The sequence below is a fragment of the Corvus hawaiiensis genome, chromosome 1 (genome assembly GCF_020740725.1).
Source record: "Corvus hawaiiensis isolate bCorHaw1 chromosome 1, bCorHaw1.pri.cur, whole genome shotgun sequence".
In the NCBI taxonomy this organism is placed as follows: Eukaryota; Metazoa; Chordata; class Aves; order Passeriformes; family Corvidae; genus Corvus; species Corvus hawaiiensis.
In genome coordinates this window covers 67102685-67117958 of record NC_063213.1, presented here as the reverse complement: position 1 = coordinate 67117958, position 15274 = coordinate 67102685, and positions in this window count along the sequence as shown.

The window sequence follows — 15274 nt, the reverse complement described above, 5'->3', positions numbered from 1 at the left end:
AGTTGATTTACCCACTGGATAGAACACGTTTATGAAAACTAGTGTTTAGTTGAAAACTAGTTACCCATAACATATTCCAGCTGAATAACTTACGGTTTTCTCCACATTTAGTTTCAGCATGGCCATGCCCAACTGATGTATGGCTTAGATGAATTATTGTTAAAATGGGAAAAGAGAAGTGATACCTCTGCTGATAAGTGCTATTGAAGGATGACATTTTTAAACTGTTAGCAGTGCTAAGAATTAAGAAAACATTTCCATACTTCCTTCTAAGAAGTGTTCATATGTGCAGAATAGTTTGGAGAAGTCACAAGTACTCTGAATACAAGCAGTCTAATATTTACAAATCCCAGAGTATTTTTTGACAGACATACTTTTGTAATTTCAGAGTAAAATTAATAATCTTCAAGGCAAACAATGAATTTTCTCCCCTTAAACAAAAACCAAAACAAAACAAAAAAGTGAGGCCATTGAACAGGCAGGCCAAAGACCCCCACTCTCTGTAATAGTTTGTATTTTCTCATCATTTCAGACTGCTACACAGTGGTGCAGTCACAAAGGTCCAAGAAACATTACCCTTTATAATCTGTCTGCTGGTAGGAAATTAATCTGCCATTATAATTCCTTTCTCTTCCATTGTCTCTCTCCTTTTTCACTTTAGAAAGTAAATCGTGGTCGTCCAGTGTGTGACAGCTCTATCATGTGGGAATTTGGCCAAGTCACGACTGTATCTGCAAAGACTGTACAAGCAGTTGAACAGTCCTGTTGCCATCAGTGGGATTACTCAATATGAAAGTCACATCATTGCCTTGTAACAAGGACAGCAAGGGACAATCAAGAAATGTTCAAAGGCAACCAGTTTGTTGAGGGAATGAAAGAGATATTTAATTATTTAACTGAGAGGTAGACATCTGGTGCTGCATGAGGATTTGTTTCACAGCCTTAAATCCTCTCCAGCATTTATGGGTAGTCCTTCCTGTATTACAAGGCAGTGGAGGAAAGGTGACAATTACATTTTACTGAAGGACAACTTGATTACTGTAGTCCTTAAGGATGGGTAAATCACACCAGGCAGGTTGAAATTATTTCAGTTGGAGGGGTAAAAGGAGTAATGTTCTACAGCTTTTGGGAAAAGTTAATCAACTCCTCCCCTTTCCCCTCTCACCTCCCCCCCCTCCTTCTATGGCAGTACATTGTGAAGGGCTGGGTACACTTCAGGCAAGATGGGAGATAATTCCCTGGTGTGTGGATCACAAGGAGACTTCAGTGTGAGAAAATGAGATACCAGAGACCAGTTGCCTGAACAGCCAGGGATCCCTGTTAGACAAGCAGTATATTTCAGCCCTTTACTGGCTTGCAAGTTTGATCAGGACCTGCTTTTGTTCCTAAATTTGGGCCTTGGTGGCTGTTGCTTGTAGTTTCTAACTGGTTCTATTATTTGATAATTTTTAAAAGTTAGGAGTAGTTTTATTAATAAACTGGAAGGTTTATGTGAGAATCATCAGGATTAACTTCTACAGCAGTTGAAGAAGGAGTGAAAAGAACGAGAGATAACTTAGTGAGGAAATGCCGAAAGTGGAGTGTTGGTGCCTTTTGTAGGTACCGCTTTCACCGCCGCTGGAGTTCTTATTAAAGAGATGGGGCTGTCACAGTTGTACACGATTTATTACTTAAAACAACAAACAAGACATCAGTCTCAGAGGTGTGAGATTTACTAACAAGTCGCCATAACAAAGGGTAGTCACAAGTTTCAAAGTTACATGGCAATTTATAACTCTCTAATCCAATGAGCAATTAAAATGAAGCTTTGTTTTGACTTTATGGCCTATCACCTGTAGTACCTTTTACTTCAATGTGGCTGTGTTTTAACCAATAATTTGTCAGATCACATACACACATATACTTCTATTATAACATTTAAATTCTTAACTTAAACTATAAAATCACATTACTATTCTTAAAGTCCTCCACCATAACGCCCAATGCCTATTCTTACTTATAACTATGGAAACATAGCTTTGTAAATCTCTTGCTTAAAGTTTATATATCTCTGTCATTACACCAGCCCAAGTTTCTTCCAGGGTTGTAAATCAAACCCACCATTAACTACAAAAGTTTTTATTCCTCTGTTTCCCACAGTGGAGAGATGGGATGCCCAAGGATGTAAATCCCAGCAGGCAGATAAAACCCCTATTCTGAAAGAAGATGTCTTTTCCCACTTACTTGGGGGATGATGGTGATGACTGGTAATTATGAGGCTGAAGTTAATCTTTCTGTACACCACCTTTCGATCACTTCATGGAGAACTGACTTATCAAATGCTCTGTTTGTGGATTTAAGACACTCTGACTGTCTTAAATTCTGAGTCATTTAGTTATTTAATTTCTTCCCAGAAAGAAAGAAACAAACAGACGTTTGCTTCTTTTTTAGGCCATCATTACTGATTCTACTTAGTTTCTTCAAAATTGCTTGCAGCCGCATCCATTAAAAAAAAATAAAACAGCCTCTCCTTTTTAAATCATACACAAGATGATTACTCTGACTACAGTGGGCTGCAACTACATTAATTTCATCCAATGCTATCTTCATTTCCTTCCTTTCCCATTTAGTTACATAATGTGAAAATTAGCCTATTTTGATATTATTACGATGATTTTGAGCTTCTCATTCTTCTCTCACTTAGTGTTGGCTGCCCAAGATGACCTCAGAAACAATCTGGTTAAAAAGAAAATGAAAAAAAAAGACTTAGCAGAAGGAACTGTTCTCTTGTCATGGCAACCTTTTGCAGAAGAGTACCAGTGTAGCTCCTGCTTCCTGAATGCTTTCTGGGGCCATTCTGGGAATGAGAGACTCCCACTCACTCTGATTAACTTCTGATTAATGTAAAGAATGAAAGTACTTAAAAAACGAGATGAGTTCTATTTCCAGTGAATTGCTTTGTGTATGAGAAGCCAGCATATGGTACAAACAGGGACAGAAAAAAATCTCTTTGGTATTTAGTTCTAAAAAAAAGAAAGGCAAATTGCTATTCAGGCTGTAGGCTGGGTTGTATGCCCATCTATTTATTCTTAATAGTTTTGAAGTGGTAAAAACTAAGCTGGTGGCAGAGGCAACTCAGGGCTTCTCAGTAGAGTAGGCAGAAAATTAGTTTTATTGATCCAGAAGTGAGGGGTAAGAAAAGTCACTGTGTCTGTAAGAAAGGAAAACCTGGACCTGGTTGAGAGAAGCATGATCGGATCATAAATTTGGTTGCTGCTTCTCAGGTGGCAGCTGCAGCCGTGCTGGCATTCACAGGGGCACAGGTGGAAATGGGCACTGGGGCCTGTGTAATTTCTCTGTGCTACCTTGTGAAACTCCTTTTTTTACCTGTGTCTGGAACATGTCTTCCTTCTTGACTGAACAGATTTTTGTAGTCCAATTAAGGGCTGTATTTGTGGTATGTACTGCAACAGGCCCATATTTGGGTTGGTACAATATTGCCTGTAATATGGGAGGGCTAAGTTCTAACCATGGTTCTGCCAAACAAAGACTGCACTAGAGTAGAAAAACAGTCCCAAAACCAATCCTACACTTATGTGACATTCTGTGAAGCCTGAAATCTCTAAGCACATTATTCTACACCAAAATTGAATATCTTGAATATCTTTCCTACTTTAGAGACTAAAAAAGTTTCTTTGGTTCATCTACAGTATCACAGCCAAATTTCAATCAATGTGTGGGATCACATTAACCTGGAGGACACACAGCGATGGCATCTGTGATGCAGCTGGGCTATGGAAGAGCAAATACCCAGTGAAACTCCAAAAGAAAACAAGTTCTTTCTTTCAATGTGGTCTATGTTGACTCTCCCATTACTGTTTTGAAAGATAATATAAGTTTGCATTGTGGCAACAAGCAGGAGTCTCAGTGAAACTTAATTTTGGCACTCCGCAGATTGGGTTTTTAATAAATATGTTCTGTTCAGGTTTTCCCAAAAGTTTTAAGTACACAGACAGCAGAGTTAGGTCTTGAGCTAGGCTATGGAATCTGGACACTGCCTGAAAAACTGAAGGTAAAAGACATCCTGGACAGCTGTAATTTGATGAAGAGATCATTTTATCCATATTCTTCCATTTGCGCAGAGGTCTACCTGAAGCATTCTTGGCATGTTTGTGTAATATTTTTTAAATTAATATTTCCATTTTTCTCACCTATCTGCATGATACTAACAACTAAACTATTTGAGTAAAGAAGTGAAATCACCTGATGAAAAACAAATGTACACATTTCATGGGCTGATGTTCAGGCAGTGTAAAATGTATTTGCAGTACTCCTAGTCTTTGCTATTCCCTTGCTTTGAACATCACATACTCTTTGCGCTACTGCTTATAAAAGACACTGGCAGGCAATAGCAACCATTTTACATACATTTTATTTTATTTTATTTTTTAATTAACTAAATAACACTGCTACACTGTAACATACATAGGGAGTAAGGAACTGAGAATATGAAGGATGTAAAGTATCAAGTAAGTTGTTCCCTCTTGTCAGAGTCAGTAGTCTGGACATTATATTGGCAAATAACACTTATGATGAATTGCACAGCTCAATCTGCAGCTCATACATGTATATTGGAAAACTGAGGAGAATTAATGTGAGCAATTTTTTAATATTAAATTGAAAATGAGATATCTTTTTTGCCAACAGAATATTACATCAAATTGTTTTCTTTATTGCATTTTTCTTCTGAATATGATTACTATTTTCCATTTTCTTTAAGAATGCACAATCCTATTGTTTCTTCATACTAACTGTTTTGGCTTTCCTTTGATCTATAGCAATTTCATTTAATTTAACAGAACAGGAGTGGAGTTCTCAAGCATTTTATCATTTCCTTTGTGATGAAATCTGATGCAAAGTCCATGACTTCTGTAGAAAAATGCACTGTTATTGACATAAATGTGCATTGTGTCAGGCCTTCACATTTCAGACATTTTTTATATGTCCTGACAATAGTTCTTGAACTGTGTAGACAGTACTGATGGATTATCCATTCTTCAGCATTTCAAAATGGAAACAAAAAAGTTGGGCAGAGAAAAAAATCTTGGTCCCATTGTAATCAAAGGATGCTCATTACAAATATTTCCAAATGCTTTTCTTTTGAACTACTATTCAAATATATAGACTTACTAGACTTCTTTATAGGGTAAAAATTAATTCCCTTCTGGCTGGAACTACCAGTAGTTGTCTAAGGATCAGTGAACCTGATTTGATTACATTGACTATAGGCTAGCCTCAATCCAAAGCACAGTTACCTTATGTATGATGAAATGAGATTGTTAGGTAGGATCATTCCACATGCTGGTGCCTCAGGAAGTCAGCTGGGAGTAGACGAGTTCCCTCAGTGCACTTGCAGTTACAAAAGAAAGGCTGGCAAAGGCCAAAGATAAGTAGGAATTACAAACAGCTGTCAAACACATGCTGGTCAGACCTAGAAGGGGCACAAGAGATCATGAGATGGGATACTAGTGCCAACTGTATGTCTGCTTAGCTGGTTGTAAAGGATTTGATTAGGAGAAAAAAAGCTTTGACTTGAAGATGGCATGTCCACCATGTTTACTTGGCACATTACATGCTTAATTGACATGCTATTCTGAAAAAATATTGTGAAAGTGGTTTGTATTCCAGAAAGGGATAAAGTAGCAGGTTTGCTCTTGCTTTATCTCTTTAGTATACTAACACAGATGACCATGAAGAGATCCGAGAAAATGAAATCAAATGAGATGTTTGGTTTATTAATAATATAAGGAAAAATACTGCTTGCCCCATTCACAGGGGAATTACAAGCTTGAGGCAGGGAGCTGTAGCTCTGGCAGGGCATATACTACACAAAAGGTTCTAGCAGGAATTAAATCTTCAATAAGTGGAGGAGGTCATTTATGTTTATAGTCTTATTCAAGATAGTTTCCATGAATGAGATTTTCAGAAAAAGACCTGACAAAGTCAGATCTGGAAAATTCATTATGAATCAAGACTCATTACAAACTGAAGGCTCAGCTTGAAAACAAATGAAGACAAAAACAATTCGCTTTGCTGAAAGAAACTGTGTGGAGAATAGCCATTTACAAAGGTAAGAGCAGGATCTGGGAAAGAGCCTATAGACCTTCAAAGTTCCCTCTTCACAGCAGCAAGCAAGAGCACAACATCTGTTCTGCTGATTCTTCTGTGTCCCTTGCCCAGTTCATACACATGAACTACATAAACTCTTTTTCCTTTCATACGTCCTCAGTGACTGTCTTCTGTGGGACTGTCATTTTAACTGCCTGCTCCATATTTTAGGGTCTCTTGTCATACCAATTTTTCCAATATTCAGTCAATTGAGTAACAAGATTAGTAAGAAGCAACACAAATAGATTTGGTTTATCAAGCCACTAACTCTCACATTGACACTGATTGATGATAATGATGTATATATGCACTCAATGTGGTGATTTAAAGAAGAAAAAGTGGGTAAAATCCTAAACAAAATCCATAAAGAAACATATGAATAAAAAGTTGGAATTCTCTAAAAAAATCTCCATGGCCATAAACCATTTTTTGATGCAAAAGAAGGAGAAAAAAGGGTACTAATATACATTTGTCATAATAGACAAACATAGGATAAAGGACAAATAGATGTTGGATGATCTAAAATGTTTGGAAGGTTTCTTCCATCAAGATGGCAACAAAACATGGTAGAGGGGAAGTGGCAGTATTATTTAGGATGCAAAAAAGGACAGAAAAGTTCAATAAATGTTTCTGTCCCTGCATTTGGAAATGAAGGGGATGGTATCCTCCTATCTGATGATGAGGTATATTACCAGCCTTCTTCATTTCTAATGGAATAACAAAAACAACTCCTAGAAAATAAGCGTCTTACACTTGAGGAAGAAGGTATATTTTCACTGCTCAGTTTTGAGGATTGATTGATGGGATAGTCTGTAAATGTAATGGACTTTTCAAAGACCTTTGAACAGTGGTGCATAATACTCTGACTGTAGAGTCAATGCTACGCAACACCAATAAAGAACACGTTAAATGGATTAAAAGTTGGCCACCTGACAGCTTTCAAAATCACAGTCATCAGTGGTCAATGGGTAATGCTCACTTGCTCTTCAACAGTTGTATCCTAACATTGGGAAGTTACCATAAGCATCAATACTGGGACACTACTGTTCAGCATTTTCGGTGCTGGGAATCAGTAACTGGGAAATAATGAATTGTAGCTGCGGAAGATTATAGGTGACCAAGACATCGTGGAGACAGGCACACAAACTGACCTGGATTGGTTGTAGCTAAGCTTGTTCAAATGAACTATTTTGAATACAGCTAATTAGTCCTATCTAAGAAGAAAAACAGGAGCTCATGACAAGGCAGTAGTCCTGTTCAGATGGAAGTTAGGGTGCACATCTTTAACAGCACTGGTCAGGAGGGATAAATTGACACAACAATGCACCAAATCAAGATCTTATGTCTTTTTTGAAGAGGTATTTTAATAAAAAACAAATAATTGATCTTCATACTGAGTAATGCACATGGATTGCAAGGGCCTGGGATGCTTGAGAAATGAAACTTCTAGTTCTAGTGGCCTGTCTGACTTTGCAGTCAATAAATTTGTAACTTAATGTCCCCAGAATTTCAGCTCTTATAAATTCCCTATGAATTTGTAATCTGTTTTGGTTCCATTGTAATCTGTTTTGGTTCTATTCTTATTTTTTGCAAAGCAGATAGTTCATGCCTTTGAAAAAACCCAGTCAAGATTAGTAAGAGCTTCTTAAAAACATAAGCTGAAAAGGGAAATGTCTGCATCATTAGCCACTGGTTACTCCTTACTTTTAAAAGACATATCAGCTCTTCTCCATCCCCTGTGCCACACAAGTGCTAAGTACTGCCTTCAAACTCCAATCAGGGAAGTTTCTGGCAGAAATGCTGAACCTAGAAAAGTAAGGGTTTGGTGAAATTCCCACTTCTGAAGGGATTAGTGGTATGAATATGTACTTAATTCTTTCTTCTTTTTTTTTTTTTTGGCCTAATTTCATCTTGCCATTTTTATCTCTGCTCTTACTTTTTATCACTTCTAGTCCCCATTTTATTTTATATTTCAGGTGTCAAGTTCTCCATGCAAGACATTTTTTTCCTTGGCATAACTAGATCCCATTGCAATAAATAAAAGTTTCCTAATACTCATAAGACTACCAAGCATCCTGGTAGTTCTGAAACATGGAAAATTTCAGATGTGTTGGTAGCATGTAGCTGATCCGGTGATGTTATCTCGTGTGCCCTTATTTGTAGCCCACAGACTATGGTTGCCTGTCTCTACATGCAGATAGTGATGAAGCAGTGAACAAAAGCTTTCTAAGCAAGGGAGGAGACATAGTTCAATTTGAAATTGTTAACCATACAATATAACAATGTGTAAGAGTTCTAAGTTTGAAAACAAAAATAAGGTTACAGTTTGAAATGAAGGTGACAAAGTATGGAATTTTGTATAATGGAATTATTATTTTTTAAGAGTTTGCCTAATTTAACCCCATAATCCCATACGTGAACTTATCATTACAGCGTATCCTTTATAAAAAAGTAGTCAGAGATGAAGGTGGGTAAACTGTGGAGCAGTTGACATGAAGAAAGCTGCTCTTTATTCACATATAAAAGTAAAGAATTGGGTCTGATGAAATTATGTCTGTCAGAAAGTGGAGTGTTGGCAGTTCTGTTACTATTTGCAGTATTACTGGATACAGGTCAATTTTAGGGAAGAGATTTTGCTGAAAGAAATAATTACCTTGGTTCTAATTAGAAGGCCCTTTTTTTAAGTGTAGTTCCAGCATTATTATCTCATAGTGATGAAAGGAAAAGCCCTTATTTCTCTATTTTAGCTTTCTATATTATGGAATCAGCATCTTCCTGTATATCTTGGGCTGATGTTAAAATGTCACTAAGCAAAGGAGTTCTATATGCAACCCCTTGATATTCCAGTAAATAGAAGAGTCCAGACTTGGTCTCCTTTTGGTGTAAATAGTCCTTTGACTTGTACAACATTTAATGGAAGGTGAAAGAGTCCGGTGTTTCAACAGGGTGCATTTTTCATGTGCAGGAGGAGACCACAGCTGAGATGAGCCATGGTATCCTTATTTACATGGTTTACCTTGTTTCAGCTTCCTTTAGGGCTCTTCTAGTCATGTTTTGAGCCAGCAGTAGGTGAGGAGGTGTATGCTGTGGGAAATACTGTGCTGATAGACCTCAAACTGCCACGGGGAGTTACTGTGAGGACCTGGGGGAGCTGGGATAAACCCTGTGATGGACCTAATTCTCCCTGTTCCACACTTCCTCTGGTTTCTTTAGATTATGGTTTAATGCTGTTGAGGTGTGCCTATGGATATATAATATGCTTTGCATAAGCGGGTGTGGTGTCATTTCCTCTGCCCAGCTTTGCTAATGCGAACTGACGATGTACAAAATCCTTATTCCAGTCCTCTAACAATCTCACTAGAAAAGAAACTGGAAATATATCTCCTTTGAACAGAGGGTCAAAGAGGCTCATGCAAGCCCAGAAATGGAGATACTAAAGTAGGATTTTTTTAAGTTTCCAGAAAGGAGCACTCACCTGAATAGTGCATTCATAGGTAAACACATGAAAATTGAATACAGCTGTTTTTAGGATTGCTAGAAGAGTGATTAGTCCCATGTTGCCCACTTTGGAAGAACAAGTGGGTGAGTTTTTCCATTCCATTTTTTCACTATACCACTGAGTAACACAGTGTCCAACTACTTGAGCTGAATAACCAGCTAGAAATTTTATTCTAGGCCAACATACTTTGGAGAAAAATCCAGTCCTCTACAAAATGAAAACTGCATAGATTATTTTCTTGGGAAAATGATTGTGCTCATACCTTAAAGATGAATTTAATACAGAAATTTAACTTTGTTAGAAGATTTTTGCTTAAAAGTAAAGAAGAATTTTACTTAAAAGCAGTGATTCTATATGGTGAGGAATAGGGGAGAGGGTAATCAAGAAGATGAAGGTGAGAAAGGAGTTACAAAAGGCTTTCTCTTTAGGTAGCTCTAAGAAAGTTCTTATATTCAACAACAAGCTGCCAACGTTAGTACTCAGCAACTTTCCTTCTTCCAAGAACTGCAGTAGATCCACAGATAACAGAATTTATGCTTGAGCATGCAGCACTGACTTAAGGTTAGTGCTTATGAATATATTAATATTCTTTTCAAATGGTAAGGAACACAGGGACCTTAAAAATAATGAATTGTACTTAAAGTCTACTGCTGATTTTACACATTATTTTGTTATTTGGGGATTTTCCTCTGCTGGAATTATGCTCCAGCACAGTTAATCAGCAGGCTACACACAAAATGGCTGTTCCATGGAAAAACACACAAGTCAGGTGCCACTGAGCCCATGTTGCTGTTGTGGTCTTCCATTGCATGGCCAGAGTTTGGAAACTAAACTGAGGACTAAACTGATAAACTGAAACAAGGACTGCTGAACGAAGAAAATAATGAGCTAGATTATCTTTTTTTCAAAAAAAAAGGTTTTATTTTAAAATGTAAGATTGAATCTGCTGTTTTTCCTTTGTTATATGTGGTAATTGAATCATAAAGATATGCCTTGCAGGGTACTCCAACACCAATGATTAGAGGCTCAAAGTTTGACTTTCAATCTGAAACAGTTTTTGAGGTGGGGGTATAATACAAATACCTCTCATCTTCCTAGGGGAACGGGTTTATTTTCTTCTTTATATCTTTTTTAGACAGTTAAGTTTGTAACATTGTCAAACCACAAACAACAACAACAACAACAACGAAATCTTGGAGCAACTTTGAAAACTCATACTGTATATTTGATTGTTTCTAAGTTCACTGTTAAGACTTATTGGTCTTCTTCACGTTTGTAGGAATGATTTTGGGGAAGGTAGACTAAGTAATTTTCTGTATATATCTCACCAAGACAGGAAGACAGGACATGATTTGTTCACCTACACATTCATGTGATATAGAGAGAGCTGACAACTCTGTGATGATGATGTTAAGCGAAGTTGGAAGGGTATAGCCCAACATTTTGTGCCTTTGCTGTTACATAAGTGCTATGAAGAGAAATATACTTTCTTGTGCTTTTTTTTGCCTCTTCAAATTATAAGATCTCTGAGGTATGGGTTGATGCTGATTGTGGACATATATATATATCAAAGCATGCACTGGAGACCAGTCACAAGCAGGACTTCTAGCAATTATTATGTACCAAATAATAAATAGTATTGATGAAGGAATATGGACTGCTAAGAAGTGAAGGGAAATACTACCTCTTCTGCTGTGAAGTCAAAATTAAAAGAGCATATGTGGTCTTTGCTTTTCTCCTCATGGGTGTTGTGTATTCTCACAGCCTTCAATAACCATTTCAGAGCAGGACAGCTGACCTTCAAAAGTAAATACGATTAAAGCTGAACAAATCAGGTAATTACAATAAAAACATGACTTGACAAGCAGCCTCTGGACAGAATTACAGTTCTATACACAGCCTTCTCATTCAATTAAGATGATTTGAAATGGTAAAAATATTTAGTTTACTTTTGCTTGATATTTGTGGGACATTCCATTTCTAAGCTGTATTTAAAAAGTTCTTTAGAAAGAAAGAGTCTTTAGAAAAGAAAAAGTAGTTCAACTTAAGTATTGAGTTCTTGCATCCACCACTTGAAAGGATATTAACAATATCCAGAGGTACCTGGACCCTTTTTCCACTCAAATCTCTTGTGATAACAGTCTTTCCCTCCCTGGCATGGCCTCCTTCCCTCTCCAGCTCTTTTGCTACAACCTGTTAGCAGCTCAATATTTGGCACTTCTGTGTAGCTGTGCAGAGAGGAGCATGTGCTGGTCTCTTGCCTCTCCCTTTTCCTTCTCTCATTTGGGAGAAGTGCAGGTAGCAGCCTCCCAGCTCTAAGAGAACACACAGAAAGATACTGTGAAAGGTGAGAACCAGAGATGGGAAAATATCATATCTGTAAAAAACAGGGGGACTCGAGACTAATGCTGTGAATGTTGCTGTAGTATTACCACATTATAGTGTTGGCATCAGCACTTAGAATCAAGAAAGACACTTCACTGTCACCTGTCCCTAGTGCATTGCCCAAACTGCACTCATGTTCACAAAGCAGGGATGAGTTGCAAGGTACAGAAAAAAAGGTGAGCAGAGAAATGAAATCCATAATGTGCCACTTAAAACATGCAGGTCAACCCTGAAACGCAAGGTCAGAGAGGGGAACCAACACACCCTGAATCTGCAGGACATCAATAAATTTCTATGGCCAGAGTAGGTCTTATAGCATCAAAAAACTTGGGTCAAATTCCTATTGAAACAACTTCTGAAAGCTCTTTAATCCCATTAAAACCAATTTCAGCAGCACCCTATAAAACACAGAATGCTCAGACATACAATCAAGAAAGCACCATAATCGAGTTTAAGTAGATTAGACACATAATACGATCTGGTGAAATCCCTGGTCCTATTTCCATGAATAAAAGTTTTGCAGGAACGGGCACATGGTGGAACCAAGAGTCCCAAACAGGCAGGAGACCTGGGGTGGTTTGGATGTGTCTGGCAAAAGGAGCTGCTTGAGCAGATTTGCTTGGGGTGCAGGTCACGGAGCAGTGTCTGCAGGGCTGTGTTTTTAAGCAGTGTCACTGTAGCACCTCGGAGGCTAAGTGCCATTTTGTCCTGGGACACAAGTCATGGCACAAAAGTGGCTGAGCTAGGGGACATCCAAGCTGGCGCATCTGGAGGGCACAGCTCCACCAGCATGGATCCCCCAGCAGCGTGGTGGCACTGACATGGTACAGCACCAACCTTGTCAGAGACACACAAGAGCCTGGCACTTTCTCAGCCATGCAAGCACAGCTCTACAGTGCTATAGCGGGGCTGCCTCTGCTCCCAGCAGGAGTTCAAGTGCTGCTGGCCTGAGCATCTCTGCACTGTGTAAAAACATCTTGTCCCAAACTTAGAGCCTCATTGTGCAAAGTATTTGACAAACACAGCACAGAAAGATACCTTGCCCCAAGGAGTTTACTGTCTAAATAAAATGGTACTAGTGTAGAGTGCACATTGCTCAGTGTATAAAGCAGTGCTTGTCACTTTTTCTGCCAGCAATGTGCCAGAAGTCAAGCTATTAAATTGCAGTTAGCAGATGGGCTAGGTACTCCCGTTGCTTTTGCAGAGTGCCACACAGCGACCACAGCTCTTTATCATACACCTGACTCTATCAAAAATCCATATTATGGTCCTAAAGAGTGATAGAATATCTCTAAACTCGATGAGTTATATGCCTCTCATTAATATACCCTTTATTTTCAGGGGGCTCCCATCTTTTGCAAGGGTGAAGATTACTTGAGGTTTTAATAAATGAACTGCTGCAAAGGAACACGTTGCCTTCCTCCTCCTAAAAAGATGCTATTTATATCAATAATCCCATTGTGAGTGTTACTCCAAACCTCAGAACAGAACAGTGACAAGTTAACCAACCACTTTTGTAATAACATTTACTGCCCTTTATGAAGTTAACAAATCTATTTTTCAAATTTCAGTCATTTAGAATACAAAGGGAAAAGCCATTTTTTCATATGATAAAATGTAGCTGCTGCTGGAATCAAAGAGTCAACCACATTTTTTTCATTAATTTGATTATTCTGAAATGATTGATAAGATTAATTAAAACTGGTTTGATTCAGAGATCTTCAGAGGACCCATCTACACAACTCCTGCAATTTCCACTTGAATAAAAATGGAACAGCATCTATAGGGAGACAGATATACCCAGCATGCCTCTTTTCCTCTCTAACTGTATGATAGTTATTATGCCTATTATTCTCCTTGTGAAGCCTCAGTCCATCAGGAATATTTTGAGACTCTTTTTAGTAGGATATAGAAGGAAAAAATACAAACCTGTGAGAGACAGAAAGGAAGAAAGAAGGAAAGGCAGGAAAAGAATGAAGGAAAGAAGGCAGGAAAGAGAGAGAAATAGGAAAGAGGAGAGAGAGAAAGAAAGAGATAGGAGAGAGAGAAGGACAGAAAAACCTTGAAGCTTAAGAGTAGTTTCAACCAATTAAAAAAGCTCAGCTATTCTGCATTGAACCTTTTGGGGAATAGATAATTTCGCCTCCCAGAACAAAATGCCTTAAAGACTTCCTTTAAAGCTGTGAATAAGCAGTAGTTTTTCACCCCTTCCCTCCCCTTTCCCAATCTGTGATCTAGAGTTAAGGGTACCTAATAAACCAATAGTATTTGCATAAATAAAATCAAGCTTGTATTACCAGATCAAGGCTAAAGCCTTCAATATTATTCACATAAAATACTATGCTTAGGGAGGGCTTAATCCACCCTCTGGATCCACAGACATTTTTCTTGAGTGTGTCTATGAAAACCTCTCAGAAGGCATTTATTTTCCCGTTTCATAATGTGCTCTGCTGTTGACTAGTCTTCAGTCTAGCTGTCCTGCTTCTATAAGTAAAACATCCTCTGGAAGGTCATGGGCTACCCAGAGTTCTCACCACTCTCTTCCTTACAGTTTTTTTGTCTCAGTGTGTTCCCCAAGATGATCCTTTTGTGACATCTCAGTAGAATATCACTATTTAAAGTAGTTTCAGTAATCATCAAGAAAACACAATCAAACACATTGCTGTGTCTTATCACTGTTGTGATAGGTAAGGACATAATCCACCTAAATTTTAGATAGGTGTCTAATTAAAAAACCCCTAACATTCAGCACACTGCTTTCAGTAAATAGGCTTCAGCGGTCTTTGATATTAAAGATGCATGTAGGTGTTTTACTAAATTTGGTCCCATAAAGAACAATGTACTCAGTGGGTGTCACAGGGGGAAAGTGACTGTTTAAAGAAGTAAAAAGAAATATGTAGGAAACGTCAGGAGATTAAAGTAACACTATTGATTAAATAAAACAGTTCTTACTGTATCTTATGCTGACGGTGCCAGTCATGAAACATTGCAAGGCAGTGAAGACTGTTCCTCATCCCAAGTCAATGAGAGGTTTTGGCATTTACTTTATTGGGCCCAGAATTTTTTTCCAGACTTTTTCTCATCCATTCATGTGATTAGAGTAATGCACATGCATAAGAGATGTACTGCATGCCACCACAACATTATGGTTTAGTGAGAGTGCACATTAAATCTATCTTTTCAATACTGTGCAAGGATTTCCATATCTGCATGAATCTACCTTTAGTAAGCTCATGTACAATG